Source organism: Glycine max, chromosome 15 (genome assembly GCF_000004515.6).
Source record: "Glycine max cultivar Williams 82 chromosome 15, Glycine_max_v4.0, whole genome shotgun sequence".
Lineage (NCBI taxonomy): Eukaryota > Viridiplantae > Streptophyta > Magnoliopsida > Fabales > Fabaceae > Glycine > Glycine max.
The window spans coordinates 43,967,310-43,985,979 of record NC_038251.2 but is presented as its reverse complement, the minus strand read 5'-3'; the positions used below and the strand labels follow the sequence as shown (position 1 = coordinate 43,985,979).

The 18,670-nt window shown below is 31.1% G+C and overlaps 1 pseudogene; it reads right to left on the bottom strand.

Annotated features, from left to right (window-relative positions):
• Window positions 1–2,540: 2,540 nt before the first annotated feature.
• LOC100777493 (putative disease resistance RPP13-like protein 1) lies at window positions 2,541–15,437 on the bottom strand (annotated as a pseudogene).
• Window positions 15,438–18,670: the final 3,233 nt, after the last annotated feature.

Below are 18,670 nucleotides of genomic sequence, written 5' to 3'. Positions count from 1 at the left end.
AAAACGAGTTGGATAGGAGAGGAGTGTATAGGGAGTTGAGTAGTGGTGATGTTATAAATGGAAAAGTGATTGTTGAAATTAATGGAGTGGCAATCGGGGAGTTGAAGTTCTTGATTAGGGGTGGGTGGTTGTTGCTGAATTGGGACTCAATGAAATAAATGTCGAAGGTGGCTCTACCAAGTGTGGTGAAGATTCATACTAAGAGTTATTCTTCATTGTTCAAACTTAAGATCCAATTAGTCCCTATTTTTTCTTTAAAATTCCCAAGCAATTGAAAATCTCTAACGATCTCCAATTTTTGAATTTGGGTTTGGGTTTGTTATAGTGTCTGATGGTGATGATACGATGTTGTTAGGGAAAAGGGATTTAATTTTTATTATTTTTTATTTTTTTCTACATTGGGGGGGGGGGGGGTTATTGTGTTTTGATTATTATACTTTTTTTGGATTTTATGACAATTTTTAACCCCCATAAATTTATATTGCATTTTAAAATTTAAATTAAAAAATATCACATAGGTTCAGATAGATTCAGATTTATCCAAACTTAATTTCAAGCCAAAAAGTAGCACATTAAAGTTTATAAGGACAAAAAAAAGACAAATTTTTCCAAGGACTAAATCCGAACTATGTTAACTGTTTAGGAACGATAAATGTATTTTAATCATATATTTTCTTATCAAGTAGTACTCATGAAGTGTCATTTTGTTATACTTTCTCCTTTATATAAAATTACACCTTCTGGTTAACACGCTAAAATCATGAAATTGTAGTGGAAAAGATAAAATTGGAGTCATAAAAGAGTTGGATGTTAGTTATTTCATAAGCATACTACATGATGATGATATTTGGTGGATAAATCATGGTGATGATGATTGATTCATTACTCATGATGATGATGATTGAATCTTGATATGATTTTTAACAGAACATTGAAAGGGAAAAAATTTAAGTTTTTAAAGAAAATTAGTAACTAAACTTTTAGGAAAAATTATTGGATGACCCAGAAATTACACGTCAATTGTTAAAACAGGATTCAAAACATTACTATACCATTGGTTGTTATTAAAAAGGAATTAAATTTCATTTGTCTATAAATTTAAAGTTTTTTATTTCTATTGTTAAATATGAAAAATTTATTTAAAAACAAATATTTGTTTATAATTTTGTTATAATTTTTTTAATTAACAAGATATTAACCTCGATAATTCATATTTTTACCCATCCTTGCATAGGTAATCATATTATGACAAATTCATTTGAGTTATTTTTATAATCATTGATTTTTTTAATGCCAAGAGACTCTTAGATATTTATACTTAAATTAATGTATAAATTTTTTATAAGAATGATGTTTATATTTCTCTTTATATTAAAACATCCTTCATATTTTTAATATGAATCTATAAAAATTTATACTTTTTAAACAATTATATATTATTTTTTTGTTGCATTAATTCATCTTTATATTCTTTATGCACTCGGGTAACCATACTAGAACAAATTCATTTTGATGATTACTTTTTTTAATAATCATTGTGTTTTTTTATATTAAGAAACTATAAAATATTTGTATTTAAATTAATTCATACAACTTTTATATGAATGATGTCTAAAAAATTTTTTATATCAAAGCATCATTCTTTTTTTTTGAAATTTGAAATTATAAAAATTATATTTTATAAAATATTATATATTATATTTATGTTATCCTAATTGATATTTATATTTATGGGTATCATACAAAATCATTTGGGCTTTTTATTGCAACAGTCTTAGATATTTATCATATTTTAGTTTATGTTTATTTTTATATTAAAACACTTGTCATTTTCTTTTCAAATTGAAAGTATAAAAAATAATATTTTTAAAATTATTACATAATCTATTTATGTTACGTTAATTCATATTTGTATCAATTTGTATCAATTTATCACTGGGTAACCATATACTAAGACAAATCCATTGGGATGTTTAAACTTTTTTGTATCAAAACATTTTCTTGATTTGGTTATATAAAAAAATTATATTTTTAAATTATTATTTATTTTAATTTTTATCACGTTAATCCATATTTATATTCATGTATTACATAGGTAACCATATTAGAGTTTATGGATTTGAGTAAAAAAAAATTATAATCAAAGATCTATGGAAGTCAATATAATATTTCACTATATCCATAGATGAAAAAAATATATTTTAAAGAAGGTATTTGTTAAAATTCATAAGTTTAAAAATTAATATTTTTAATTATAAAAATAGTAGTTATAAATGTAATTATAAGATAAGTATAATTTAATATACTCATTTTATTGACTAAAAATTTAGATAAACTCATTAGTGAATATTTCAAAATTAACAAATATTGAAACTATTTACAAATAAATTCTTATATATAAATTTTTTTTGGATTTGACTATTAAGATAAATGACGTCATTGGTGAAAAATAATATTTATTGAGTATAGACTTTCCTGTCGTAAGAAATAAATTTCATATTACATAGATAACTATGTAAATATAAGAAAACAATTATTTATTAATTTGCTTGAAGCACAAATGGTGTAGAAGGTTCATGATAATTCAGATCAACTAAAAAAGAAAAAGTTTCATGATAATTCTTACAAATAATCATAAATATCATACGAACAATGCACGTTGTAATGTGAGCAATCTTTGGCCAGTCTTTGCCTCCTGGGTTCTGGCAACGCTGCTTGAGGTCGGTGCAGCCTTGAATTTCAAGATATGAAATGGATTTGGGAAGACCCTCCTCTGGTAGCTGTTGGAGGTTGGGGCAGTCATCAAGAAACAATTCCTTGAGAGAGGAGAGCTGACAGAGCCGCCCCTTGTAGTCCAGTTTTTTTAGATTTAGACAATGACGGATGCATAGACAAGTAAGAGAGAGAGGCAGCAAACCTTCATCAGGAAAAGATTCCGCATCCAGCTTTCCTATCCCCAAGCTTTCCAGGGAGGGATTGTCTCCCAAAGTCCCTTTCAGTGAGGCCATGAGTCCGGACGAGCATTTATAGAGTTCCATCTCTTTTAGATTTGATGGCAAACCTCCTTCAGGGAACGACTCAACTCTTGGACAATTAGATATCGTTAGCTCCTTGAGAGATGGAAGCTGCATATGCATGCTTCCAGGCAATGGTTCTAACTGAGGGCAGTTACTGAATGCCAGAACTTCAAGATGCTTATGGGAGTGATCCTGTGTAATCATCTGTAGATTACGAAAGTCAATGAGACGAAGGGTCCTGAGTGCTGGGAAGAAATCTAGCGGAAAAGTCTTTTGAGAGTCAAAGCCATTATCACTCATTTCACAATTGCAATATATTCCATATTCCTGGCAACAATAAATATACAGTTCTTTCAAAGTATCAGACTTTTCCAGAGACGATGCTTCCATGCTCTGTCCGCCCATGATGAGATTTTTCGAATAAGCCCAGTCAAGTTGCATCTTTCCAAAGTCTTTCAGGTATAGTTCTAGACAACTTCACTTTTCTTTATAGACAACTTTAATTAAATTCATATTCGGAAATACTCTTAAAAAATTGAGCAAATTATTAATTTTTTATACAAGATCCAAAGGAAAAAAAAAATTAAGTTTTTAAACAAAGTTAATAAATAAAATTTTAGAAAAAAATTAATGAATCACTAATAAATTACATGTTAATTGTTTTAACATGATTCAAAACATCAATACACCATTGGTTAATATTAAAAACGAATTAAATTTCATTTGTTTATAAAATTAAATTTTTTTTGTTGTTATTACATATGAAAAATTTATTTAGAGACAAATATTTCATTTATAATTTTTTTATTAACATGGTATTGATTTTGATCATTCATATTTTTATTCATCTGTTGCATGCGTAATCAGATTAGGATAAATTTATTTGTTTGATGTTTTTAAAATCATCAAAATTTTAATATAAAGAGACTCTTAGATATTTATAATTAAATTAATGAATAATTTTTTTACAAAAGTGATGTTTTTATTTCTTTTTATATCAAAACATCCTTCATATTTTTAATGAGTTTATAAAAAATTATACTTTTTATTCAATAATATATTCTTTTTTGTTGCATTAATTCATCTTTATATTTATTTATGTCACCCGACTAATTATATTAGGACAAATTCATTTGGATGATTAATTTTTTTAATAATCATTGGAGTTTTTATGTTTAGAGACTCTTAAATATTTATATTACCCTAATTCATATATTTATCATTGGATATCCATTCAAAATCAAATTTATTTGGATGATTATATATATATATATATATATATATATATATATATATATATATATTTATATATATATATATATAATTGAGTTTTTTATTGCAAGAGTCTTGCATATTTCATATTTTAATTTATGTTTCTTTTTATATTAAAACATCTTTCATTTTTTTCAATTTAAAGTATAAAAAATTATATTTTTTGAATTATTATATAATCTATTTGTGGTACATTAATCCATATTTATATTCATCTATCTAGATAACCGTATACTAAGACAAATTCCTTGGGTCTCTTTTGTATTTCTTAATTTGATGATATAAAAAATTATTTTTAAACTATTGTATATTTTATTTATGTCACGTTAATCCCTATTTATATTCATGTATTACATGGGTGATCATATGAGAATTTATCGATTTGAGTAAATATTTTTTTTTATAATCAAAGATCCCTGGAAGTTAATACAATAATCCATTATATCCATGGATGAAAAAAAGTATCTTAAAGATGTTATTAGTTCAAATTCACAAGCCTAAGAAGTAATATTTTTAATTACAAAAGTAGTAGTTTTAATAGTAATTATAAGATAAGTATATTTAAATATACTTATTTTATTGACCCAATATTTTAGATGGCTCATTGGTGAATATTTCAAAACTAATAAAGATTGAAACTATTTACAACTAAACACATGTATAAATGCTTTTTTGATTTCAATATTAAGCTAAATTGCATCATTGGTGAAAAACAATATTTTTTGAGTATAGAATTTCATGTTGTAAAAAATAAATTCCATATTACACAAGTAAAACTTAAGAGATAACATCACTTTTAACTATAGTAAACTTTTATGATATAAGAAAAATAATTATCTCGTTAGGAGTAAATTCTTCATACTGTTAAACAATATATTTTTTGTGGGGTGGTTGGGAAGCTTATATTTTCTTTAAAGAAAACTTTAATTGAATACATTTTCCTAAAAACTCTTAAAAAATCGAGCAAATTGTTAATTCCTTAATAAAACATTGAAAGGGAAAAAATTTAAGTTTTTAAAGAAAGTTAGTAACTAAACTTTTAGGGAAAATTATTGGATGACTAAGAAATTACACGTCAATTGTCAAAACATGATTCAAAACATTGACATACCATTGGTTGTTATTAAAAAGGAATTAAATTCCATTTGTCTATAAATTTAAAGTTTTTTATTTCTATTGTTAAATATGAAAAATTTATAACAAGATATCGATCTTAATAATTCATATTTTTATTCATCTATTACATAGGTCATCATATTTGGACAACTTCATTTGAGTGATTTTGTTATAATCATTGATTTTTTTTAATATCAAGAGACTCTTAGATATTTATACTTAAATTAATGTATAAATTGTTTATAAGAATGATATTTATATTTCTTTTTTATATTAAAACATCCTTCATATTTTTAATATGAATCTATAAAAAGTTATACTTTTAAACAATTATATATTCTTCTTTTGTTGCATTAATTATTCTTTATATTCTTTATGCACCCGGGTAACCATACTAAAACAAACTCATTTTGATGATTAATTTTTTTAATAATCATTTGAGATTTTTATTACAAGAGTCTTACATATTTATCATATTTTAGTTTATGTTTATTTTTATATTAAAACACCTTTCATTTTCTTTTCAAATTGAAAGTATAAATTATATTTTTAAAATTATTATATAATCTATTTATGTTACCTTAATTCATATTTGTATCCATCTATGGGTAATCATATACTAAGACAAATTCGTTGGGATGTTTAAACTTTTTTGTATCAAAACATTTTCTTAATTTGGTTATATGAAATTATATTTTTAAACTATTATTTATTTTATTTTTATCATGTTAGTCCATATTTGTATTTGTGTATTACATAGGTAACCATGCTAAAGTTGATCGATTTGAGTAAAAAAAAATTATAATCAAAGATCTATGGAAGTCAATATAATATTTCATTATATCGATGGATGAAAAAAAAATATATCGTAAAAAAGTTATTAGTTAAAATTCATAAGCCTAAAAAGTAATATTTTTAATTATAAAAATAATAGTTATAAAAGTAATTATAAGATAAGTATATCTAAATATACTCATTTTATTGACCCAAAATTTTAGATGAACTCATTGGTGAATATTTTAAAATTAACAAAGATTGAAACTATTTACAAATAAATACTTATATATAAAAGCTTTTTGGATTTGACTATTAACATAAATAATGTCATTTAAGAGATAACATCATTTTTAACTATAATACAACTTTATGATATAAGAAACACAATTATCTCTTTAGAAGTAATCTCTTCAGATTATTGCACAATATACCAAAAATTGTTATCAATAACATAATAAATTCTGATAAGAAATTATAAATAAATTTAAATATGAAATATTTTATCCCGTAATAAAAAAACTCGTCTGGCATATGCATATATAACTACGTAAGTGTAAGAAAACAATTATTTAGTAATTTCCTTGAAGCACAAATCGTGTAGATAGTTCATGATAATTCAGATCAACTAAAAAAGAAAAAGTTTCATTATAATTCTTAAAAATCAGCATCACTGCCATATACAATAAAAAATATGCAAGGTTGGAATGTGAGCAATCAATCTTTGGCCAGTCTTCGCCTCCTGGGTTCTGGCAACGCTGCTCGAGGTTGGGGCAGCCACCAATAAAAAGATATGAAATGGATTTGGAAAGACCCTCCTCTGGTAGCTATTGGAGGTTGGGGCAGTTTCCAAGAATCAATTTCTTGAGAGAGGAGAGCTGACAGAGCCCCTTGTAGTCCAGTTTTTTTAGATTTCGAAAATCACGGATGCGTAGACAAGTAAGAGAGAGTGGCAGCAAACCTTCATCAGGAAAAGATTCTGCATCCAGCTCTACTATCCCCAAGCTTTCCAGAGAGGGATTGCCTCCCAAAGCCCCTTTCAGTGAGGCCATGAGTCCGGAGGAGCATTTATAGAGTCCCATCTCTTTTAGATTTGATGGCAAACCTCCTTCAGGGAACGACTCAACTCTTGGACAATCATCTATTACTAGCTCCTTCAGAGATGGAAGCAGCATATGCATGCTTCCAGGCAATGATTCTAATTGAGGGCACTCTCTGATTTTCAGAAATTCAAGATGATTATGGGTGTGATCCTGTGTAATCATCTGTAGATTATGAAAGCCTCTGAGATGAAGGGTCCTGAGTGCAGGGAAGAAATCTAGCGGAAAAGTCTTTTGAGAGTCAAAGCCATTATCACTCATTTCACAATTGCATAATATTCCATATTTCAGGCAACAATAAATATACAGTTCTTTCAAAGTATCAGACTTTTCCAGCAACGACGTTTCCGCGCTGTGTCCGCCCATTCTGAGCTTTTTCAAAGAAGCCCAGTCAAGTTGCAGCTTTCCAAAGTCCTTCAGGTCTAGTTCTAGAGCCCTGGGAGCTGAAGCCTCTAGTTGTTTGCACTCACTAATTTGTAGCTTCTTTAAAGGAAGAAGTTGCTCTGGGAGGTCACCTTTCAGCTTGGGACATTTGCTTATAGAAAGATATTGAACACATGGAAAAGCACCTATCACAGCTTCACATTCCCATTTTTCCCATGCTTTCATAGAGGAGAACTTCAATGTTTCCAACGATGGAAATGAAGAAGTGCCATTCCCATGAAAATCAGCACCAATGCTCACTATCCCATCAAGACTTGAAATCTCTAGGTTCTTGAGAAATGGAAAAAGTCCAAGGGAAGGCAAATGTTGGCAAGATTGACAGTTGTGCAACTTTAAGAACACCACATTTGATAGAGAATTATTGGATAACCAATTAGGGAATTGTTTACCACCATAGTTCCTGATTGACAACTTCTCCAAGTGTTTGGAAGGTTGTAGATTCTCGATTACGATTGCATCCCTTTCTTTGGCAGAATCATCAGGGTTCCGGTTCCAATTCCATTCTAACTCTAGTTCCACAAGGCGTGTTTTATTTTTCAAATCTGCAGCTAATGCATCTGAGGGGTTCTCAATATTCTGCAGCTCCCAAAATGATAGTCTTCCATGAAGATTGAGCTCTCCTAATTGCTGAATAGTGAACTCGCTAGTTTTACCAACATCAAATGAACTCATGGATACTTGAAGATTCTTCAGCTTTCCCAGATGTGGTGGCACCTTTATAATTTTAGTATTTACAAATTCAAGGCGATGCAAATTGGTGAGTTCATGCAAATTCGAGGGTTGCTCCTTCAAATATCTACAATAGTTCAGCTTCAGTATTTGCAAGTTGGAGAGTGAACATGTTGAATCAGGTAGTTTTTTTATGCTAGTATGTGAAAGGTCTAACGAACGAAGATGTTTAAGATTGCAAACAGAGTCAGGCAGCTCATTAATGTCAGAGCAATGAGATAGAGATAAGACACGTAAGAACTTAAACTTGGAGAACAATTCAGGTATCGACATATTATTGCAATGCCAACTATTGTAATATTCATTCATGATCCTAATTGTTGGCATAAATGTACGTAGCCTTTTAGTATCACATAAAGTTCCAAACTCATCAAAATGTTGTTTGTTATTCATTGCAACTGAAAAATAGCGGGCTGTCTTCTGTGTACATTTTGCTTGATCAACTTCCAACCTGAAATAGATGTCCCCACAAACATATTTTCCCAAATCATTTAGAACGTCATGCATGACAAATACTTCTTTATTTTCGCTTGATTGTTGAAAGAAGGACCTTGATAGTAAATCATTGAAGTACTGCTGGCCAACTTCTTCTGGACTCTTACTGCCTTGATGGCAGTGTAGGAAATTTTCAGCCATCCACAACTGAATTAAACACTCCTTGTCAAACTCATAATCCTTGGGGAATAAAGTGTAGTAAGCAAAGCATGTCTTGAGATGGGGAGGAAGGTGGTGATAGCTCACTGCTAAAGCAGGAACAATATCACTGTCCTCTATTTCCCATATCTCACTTTTCAATATGTTTTCCCAATCTGAAACAAATGATTTGTTCTGTAATAGACTTCCTATTGACTTTAAGGCTAGAGGAAGTCCTCCACATTTTTCAACTATCTTCATACCAATCTCGTTGTACCCTGGATTTGGTTGAGGATTATCATCATGAAATGCATGTTTGGCAAACAGCTTCCAGCAATAATCTTCTTGTAATTGCTGCAGGTGGTGTTGTTCTGACCGCATGGTAGAAGCAACTTTCTGACTGCGTGTTGTGACAAGGATCCTACTTCCCTGAGCTCCACAAACAAGAGCATTCTGCACAACTTCCCATTTAGGCCTGCTTTCGTTCCAAACGTCATCCAAAACGAGAAGAAATCTGTTTCCTCTCAATTTGTCTTTCAGTTTTGTATGAACAATTTCTAGCCAATCACTATTTTCAGTTGATTTAGTAAATGTGTCAAGAATTGCTCTTGATACGTTCAAAACATCAAATTCCTCTGAGACACAGACCCAAGCTTTAACAATAAATTTGCCCTCTATCCTTGGGTCGTTGTATACAAGTTGAGCAAGCGTGGTCTTACCCAGCCCACCCATGCCCACAATAGAAAGTATTGATAGCATGTTATCAGTGTCAGAAGTGAGTCAGTTAATGATCATTTTTTTATCAGCATCTCTGCCACAAATATCACTTTCTACCACTGAAGATGTTTGTTGAAATTGCTACAAATTTCTAGAATATTCTTAAATATAATATGTATGAAAATAGTAGAATATCCTAGAACTATAGAATATGGTAGAACAATCTAGAACTATAATGTGTATGTGGTAGAACAATCTAGAACTATAAGTGTATGTATAAGATAGAAGAATCTAGAACTATAAGTGTATGTATAAAATAGAAGAATCTAGAACTATCATGATACTAATCTATCATGAAAACTTTAGAAAGACCTAAAGTAATGCAGAAACATTCACCACCATTGAGAGGTTGGTGACTTGAGCCTATAAATAGGCAATTGGTATGTTGTAATTGATAATCCAAGAAATCAATGACATAACCTTCTTTCTAAAACAATTCTCTAAAATTATCAACTATCAACTATCATCTAATCAACTACCAACAGTGGCATCAGAGCTACGTTCGGTCATACATTGGGCGTAGTTATATTACCTACCTACCATTCTAAAATCCTCCCAACTACTTCAAAAATTTCCTTTGTACTATTAACCCACTCTAATAATATTTTTTCTAAGCTATGGATAACATTACTCAATCGTCAACTATTTCTGTCCTTATCTGCAATGATGAAAATTATGATTTCTGGCGTGTTAAAATGGAAACGTATTTTTCATCTCAAGATTTATGGGACATAGTAGAAGAAGGCTTCATCATTCCCGCGGATACTTCAGCTTTTAATGCATCTCAAGAAAAAGAGTTGAAGAAAAATAAACAAAAAAATTCAAAGGCGTTGTTCACCTTGCAACAAGCGGTGACTGATCCAATTTTCCCAAGAATTGTGGGAGCTAAGACTGCCAAAGAAGCGTGGAACACATTGCAGGAGAAGTTTCAAGGAAGTGTTAAGGTACGTGTCGTTAAACTTCAATCTCTAAGAAGAGATTTTGAACTATTGAAGATGAAGGAGTCTGAGACAGTTAAAGATTACTATTCTAAAGTTAAAGAAATAGTTAATCAAATGAGAGCTTTTGGGGAAGATATTCTTGACAAGAAAATTGTTGAGAAAATTCTAATTACTATGCCCCAAAAGTTTGACCCAATCGTGACAACGATTGAGGAAACCAAAGATCTATCCACTCTATCAGAGACAAAACTTGTGGGCTCTCTTGAAGCATATGAGCAAAGACTGTATAGGCATAAAGAAGATATAATTGACAATGCCTTCCAGTCAAAGTTTAAATTTCAGCCCCAAAACAAAGAAAATGGAGGAAAGAAAAATTATGGAGAAACTTCCAGAAGAAGAGAAGGTTCTAGGAATTTCCTTAAGAACAAAATAGATAAAAATCTTCCATGCAATATATGCAAAAGGCAAGGCCACACAGAGAAAAATTGTTGGTTCCGTAATATGCCACAATGCAACCATTGCAAGAAGTTCGGGCACGTAGAGAAAAATTGTCGCAACAAAAATAGGCATCAAGCCAATATTGCAGAGGAGCATGATCAAGAACAATGTACGTTCTACGCCACTCAAGACTCAATAAAAGAAAAGGGAGGAAGCTGGTACTTGGATAGTGGATGTAGCAATCACATGGCCAAGGATGAGACTATTTTCAAAAGTATTGATGAGTCTGTCAAAGTCAAAGTTCGACTGGGAAATGGAAGTGTGGTTGAATCAAAAGGCAAAGGCATTGTCATGGTGGAGACAGATAAAGGTACGTGACTCATCCATGATGTCTTACTAGTTCCTAGCCTAAAAGAAAATCTTCTAAGCATTGGCCAAATGATGGAGAGAGGCTACACACTTTACTTTGAAGGAGGTGTATGCAAAATCTTAGACAACAAAAATAAAAGGTCTGAGATAGCCCAAGTAAAGATGAATAAGACCAATAGAAGCTTTCCTCTAAATTTAAAATATGCAACAAACATTGCCATGAAAGTACAAGTTGATGATTCATGGCTATGGCATCGAAGATTTGGCCACTTCAACACACATGCCTTGAAGTTGTTACATGAGAAGAACATGATGAGAGATCTTCCAAGCATAAAGGAGAACAATGAAGTGTGTGAAGGATGTCTCCTTGGTAAGCAACACTGATTTCCTTTCTCAACAAGCGGAGCATGGAGAGCGAAAGATCTATTAGAGCTGATACATACGGGCGTTTGTGGACCAATGAGGACACCATCACATGGGAACAACAGGTACTTCATACTCTTCATTGATGACTTCTCTAGAATGACATGGGTATATTTTCTAAAAGAAAAATCAGAAGTCTTTGGAGTATTCAAAAAGTTCAAGGCCCTTGCTGAAAATCAAAGTGGAAAACGGATAAAAGTACTAAGAAGTGATCGCGACAAAGAGTACACCTCTTGCGAGTTTGAAAGATTTTGTGAGGATGAAGGCATTGAGTGATAACTTGCAGTCGCATATTCTCCTCAACAAAATGGAGTGTCCGAGAGAAAGAATCACACAGTTATGGAGATTGCTAGATCGATGCTTAAGGAAAAGGGACTACCGAACACATTCTGGGCTGAAGCAGTCTACACTGCTGTTTACATACTCAACAGATGTCCAACTAAGTCTGTAAAAGACAAGACTCCAATTGAAGCTTGGAACGGGAAGAAGCCATCAGCAAAGCACCTAAGGGTCTTTGGATCTATATGCTACATTCATATTCCAGACATGAAGAGGCACGAGCTTGAAGACAAGACTATACGAGATATCTTCCTTGGGTATAGCAATATCTCTAAGGGCTACCGTGTCTACAACTTGCAAACTAAGAAACTCATCATTAGTCGAGATGTTGAAGTTGATGAATATGCTTCTTGGAATTGGGATGAAGAAAAAGTGGAGAAGAACGTTCTTATACCCGCTCAACTACCTCAAGAAGAAGCTGAGGAAGAAGATCGAGGTGAACCACCTTCACCTCCACCACAACAACAAGATCAAGAACTATCATCACCAGAGTCTACTCCAAGACGAGTAAGATCTTTGGTGGACATATATGAAACCTGTAACTTGGTCATACTTAAACCTGGAAGCTTTGAAGAAGCGTTAAAGCAAGAAGTATGGGTCAAGGCAATGGAAGAAGAGATACAGATGATCGAGAAAAACAACACATGGGAGTTAGTAAATCGTCCCCATGGAAAAGATATCATTGGGGTTAAGTGGGTCTATAAGACAAAGCACAACCCTGATGGCATCATACAGAAACACAAGGCGAGGCTAGTAGCTAAGGGTTACTCATAGCAACCTGGAATTGACTACAATGAGACATTTGCACCAGTAGCTCGTCTTGATACCATAAGAGCTCTAATAGCTCTTGCGTCACGAAAAGGATGGAGTATCCATCAACTAGATGTCAAATCCGCCTTCCTTAACGGCGTACTTGAAGAAGAGATCTATGTGGAACAGCCATAAGGATTCGTGTCTGAAGGCAAAGAAAACAAAGTGTTAAGACTAAGAAAAGCACTCTACGATTTGAAGCAAGCACCTCGAGCATGGTATAGCAGAATCGATCAGTATTTCATGGATCGAGGATTCAGGAGGAGTAAGAGTGAGCCTACACTTTACATCAAGTCTCAAGGGCAGTACACTCTCTTACTCTCTCTATATGTAGATGATCTTATCTACACGGGAAACAATACTAAGATGATGATGGAGTTTAAAGAAGACATGATGAAGACCTTTAAGATGACCGACCTTGGTTTGATGAGTTACTTCCTCGGCATAGAGGTAAGTCAGAGAAATGAAGGGATATTCATCTCGCAAAAGAAATACACAGAAGGCTTACTTAAGAAATTCAAGATGTATGGTTGAAAACCTGTTGCTACTCGACTCATAACAAATGAGAAACTACAGAAGAATGATGGAGCACCAAAAGCTTATGCATCCAAATACCGAAGTCTAATTGGAAGCCTCCTATATTTGATAGCTACACGGCCTGACATAATATATGCTACAAGTCTTTTATCAAGATTCATGCAAAGCCCAAGTCAAATACACTTTGGAGCAGGAAAAAGAATTTTGAGGTATCTACAAGGAACAAAAGAGTTCGGTATATGGTATACTACCGAAACCAACTCAGAATTACTTGGCTACACCGACAATGATTGGGCAGGTTCGGCAGATGACATGAAGAGTACCTCTGGCTATGCTTTCTCACTAGGATCGGGAATGTTCTCTTGGGCGTCGAAGAAGCAAGCTACAGTAGCACAATCAACAGTAGAAGCAGAGTACGTGGCAGCTGCGGAAGCAACGAGTCAAGCTATATGGCTCCGTAGGATACTTGAAGACATGGGAGAAAAACAAGATGGGCCTACTAAAATCAACTGCGATAACAAATCAGCAATTGCAATGGCGAAGAATACAGTTCATCACAACAGAACAAAACACATAGCAATCAAGTATCACTTTATCAGAGAAGCTGAAGCAACTAAAGAGATCAAACTCGACTACTGCAGAACAGAAGATCAAATTGCAGACATATTCACGAAGGCTCTGCCGAGACCAAGATTTGAAGAATTACGAGCTATGCTCGGAGTCACAAAAATTTGCATCAAGGAGGAGTGTTGAAATTGCTACAAATTTCTAGAATATTCTTAAATATAATATGTATGAAAATAGTAGAATATCCTAGAACTATAGAATATGGTAGAACAATCTAGAACTATAATATGTATGTGGTAGAACAATCTAGAACTATAAGTGTATGTATAAGATAGAAGAATCTAGAACTATAAGTGTATGTATAAGATAGAAGAATCTAGAACTATCATGATACTAATCTATCATGAAAACTCTAGAAAGACCTAAAGTAATGTAGAAACATTCACCACCATTGAGAGGTTGGTGACTTGAGCCTATAAATAGGCAATTGGTATGTTGTAATTGATAATCCAAGAAATCAATGACATAGCCTTCTTTCTAAAATAATTCTCTAAAATTATTAATTATCAACTATCATCTAATCAACTACCAACAATGTTGATTGTGGCACTTTACCACCTGATCCTGATCTAGCTACAAGATCACTAGCCTTTTTCAAACCTAGATTATCCATCCGGCTTGCAAGATCATCTAGGTCATCAAGGATTTTTTTCATGCTGGAATTAATTTCCTTGTTAATGGAACTAAAAGAGGAAGATTGGAAGAATTTGGGTACCTTGCAAGTACAGCCTGAACCAGTTTGAGATTCAGATTGAGGTTGAACTTGGAGTTTGGAGTGTTGTATTTCATCCAAGACATCTTCTACGTCAAGCATGGCAACTTTGAGCTTAATAAGCCAGTCTCTCACTAGCACATTTCCAAACTATTTTTGTTCAGCATCATCAAGCACAGCTTGGATGGAGAGGAGCTTGTTTTCTAAGTCCTTCCGCAGCTTCTGATCGATCTTTGTTCCACGAAAGAAATCCAGAACTTGAGGAGAAGCCAGCTTCTGAAATAGAGCCCCGAGGAAAGAAGAAAGAATAGCACCACCAACGCATTCTAATGCCATTGTATGGTAGGAAAGGGAGCAGTGGAGTGGATGAATGGAAACCTAGATCTTTTTGTTTCAATGGCAATCAACCCAACAACTCTTAGGGTTCCCGACAACACAAACTTTAGCAGCTGTATTCTATCAATGAATGATTTTAAGATTTGTGTTTTATGTATGATTTTTAATGAGTTATATATGTGAGGATGGCAAATCATGTTTTAATTATTAAATTTTATTCTGTTTTAATATATTTTTTAACCTTCAAACATCTTAGGCTTTTTTATTAATAAGGGGTAAAAAAATTTTAAATTTATCAATTCGAAGATATATTTTAAAAAATTATCCAAGAGGAGTAAGTCGTAATAGCTGTTACGACTTCTAATTCAGAAGTCGTAACACCTGTTATGACTTATTATTTTTTTTAATTTTTTAACTGAAGTCGTAAAAATATTTTCGACTTCATAGTATAAATCTAATTTTTTTACGACTTTAAAGTCATATTTTTTTAAATAACGAAAGTCATAATATTTTACATGACTTTAAAGTCCTAAAGCGTATTTTATTTTATTTTTCTAAATTTTTTAAAGGTTTACCACTTACTTCAAAGTAGTAAACTTATTTTTTTTTAAACTGCTGTTTTGTTATTTGCAGCCACATTTTTGTTTTGTTCACCTGTTTTCTTTTTGTAAATCTGTTTTTTTAATTTAATACTATTTACGGTTTTATTTTTATTTTAAATAAAAAAGTTAAAAAATATATTTAAATATATAATAGATAATATTAAGTTGATTTTATTAGTATATTTTTTGTGATTTTATTTGATATGTTATTATTTTATTTTAATATTTTCATTTTTTAAAACATGTTATATATATATTTTTAATATAGTTTACTTTAAATGTTTTTTATTTAAAGTTTAAATAATCTATCAATAAAAATTAAAAACAACATAATTAATACATTAATATAAAAAGCACAATACAAATGAAAGAAAAACATAAAAATTACAAGTTATTTTAGTCATGTATTTGTTTGTATGGACAGTTAGTCCGATTATGTCCTTTAGTTTTATATAATGAGCATTTTTTAGGCCAATTTGAAATTGGTTCATCCATCTCATTATGTATTCAAGTAGTAACCGGCCTGCCTGATGATGTCTGTCGCCGTTTCGAAGAATCAGACATAAAATGCGGACCTAAATATTGAGGCCATGTGGCTTCACTTCCAAGGGAATGAAAATGATGTTGATAAACTTTGAAAATGTTTTTCAACTTGTATACAGGTCAACAAAGTCATCATAATTTAAATTGGAAAAAGTACACGATGCAATTGCATGCGAGCAAGGTAATCGAAGTGCTTGAAATTATCCACAATCACACGACCATTCATTCAATTTGACAGTGCATGTCATTGCTCATAGACCAAGTCGAACTAGACGATATATATCACGTGAAGGAACAGTATCTACTGAGATTGTAAATCTACTTTACAATTTTAATCATTCTTGATATTATTATTCATAGTTATTTCTAACTTTGTAAATTTGAATCACAATATTATCCTGCTCATCACCAACATCAATCATATGCAGAACCTAATGTACCTCCAGTGCATGTTCCTGGATTTATGTCCCAACATCATCCATCACAAGCACAATATCAATCAACAAGTTTTTCTGGTCATGCGTCTCAAGAATATCAACAAAGTTTTCAACCACTGGGGTTCTCATCGTATATACCTCAGTACTCATTTCAAGTTCCTTGTACCTCAAATGTTTTTGATGGCTCCTCACAAATGTTTGCCACCACTTTCAAGACTCCACCATTTGCATATAATCTTGCACAAGTTTTTGTTATCGTTCATCATTACCTGCTCAAATAGGTGACATCAGTCATGAAGATGAGGATGAGAAGGATAACAACAATAACAACGATGACGATGATGATGGTGATGGTGATGGTGATAATGATGATGACAACGGTAGTCATTATGTTCCTCAACAATAACAGACAATTACGCATCCTAGAACAAGAGGAGGTAGAGGTCACAGACGACCAAGAGGACAACAAACATAGACAAATCCAGTCCAACAACATGAGAGACCCATGCATATCTAGAAGAACTCGTTGTGGGACATCGTCTCATTATTAATTTAACAAATATGTAATTTTTATTTAAATAGAATCAATTTTTAATTTAAACTCTTTCAATTTTTTTAATATATTTCTATTAATAGATTATTTAAACTTTAAATAAAAAACATTTAAAGTAAACCATATTAAAAATATATATAACATGTTTTAAATAATAAAAAATTAAAATAAAATAATAAAATATCAAATAAAATCACAAAAAATATACTAATAAAATCAACTTAATATTATTTATCATGTATTTAAATATATATTTTTCTACTTTTTTATTTAAAACAAAAATAAAACCGTAAATACTATTATATTAAAAAAAACAGATTTACGAAAAGAAAATAGGTGAACAAAACATAAACGTGGCTGCAAATAGCAAAACAACAGTTTTTTTTAAAAAAAAATAGGTTTACTGTCCTCAACCTTTAAAAAAAATAAATTAAAATAAGCTTTACGACTTTAAAGTCATGTAAAATATTACGACTTTCGTTGTTTTTTTTAAAATACGACTTTAAAGTGGTAAAAAAAATTAGATTTACACTGAAGTTGTAAATATTTTTACAACTTTAGTTAAAAAATTTAAAAAAATAATAAGTCGTAATAGGTGTTATGACTTCTGAGTTAGAAGTCGTAACAACTATTACGACTTATCTTCTTTTGGGTAATTTTTTAAAATATACCCTTGATCGGTAAATTGAATTTTTTTTTTACCCTGGTTGGTAAAAAGGCCAACATCCTAACTATGGCATTTGTTTAAAGTTTAACAATTAAATTAAACCAATAATATAAAATAATCACATTAAATATTAATTACATGAACCAAGTAAAAAAATTTGTACTTTTCTTGAAGTATGTCAACAAACATACAAAATCAAAAGAAACCTTTCTTATATTGTATATTGAAGATATAAAATAAAAGTAAAATTATTATGATATAGTATTTATAATATAGTAGTAAAAGCACAAATATATGAATATATGTGAAAAACTTGTACAATGATTATACAAACATAAGATAAAATAACAATAAAAATAAAAAGAAAATCTTATGTATTAATTATCTACTCAATGAAGAAAATCTTATGCCATTTACTTTTTTTCTTTCATTTACTCACCAAAAATATATTTTCAATATTACTCACCGACTTCC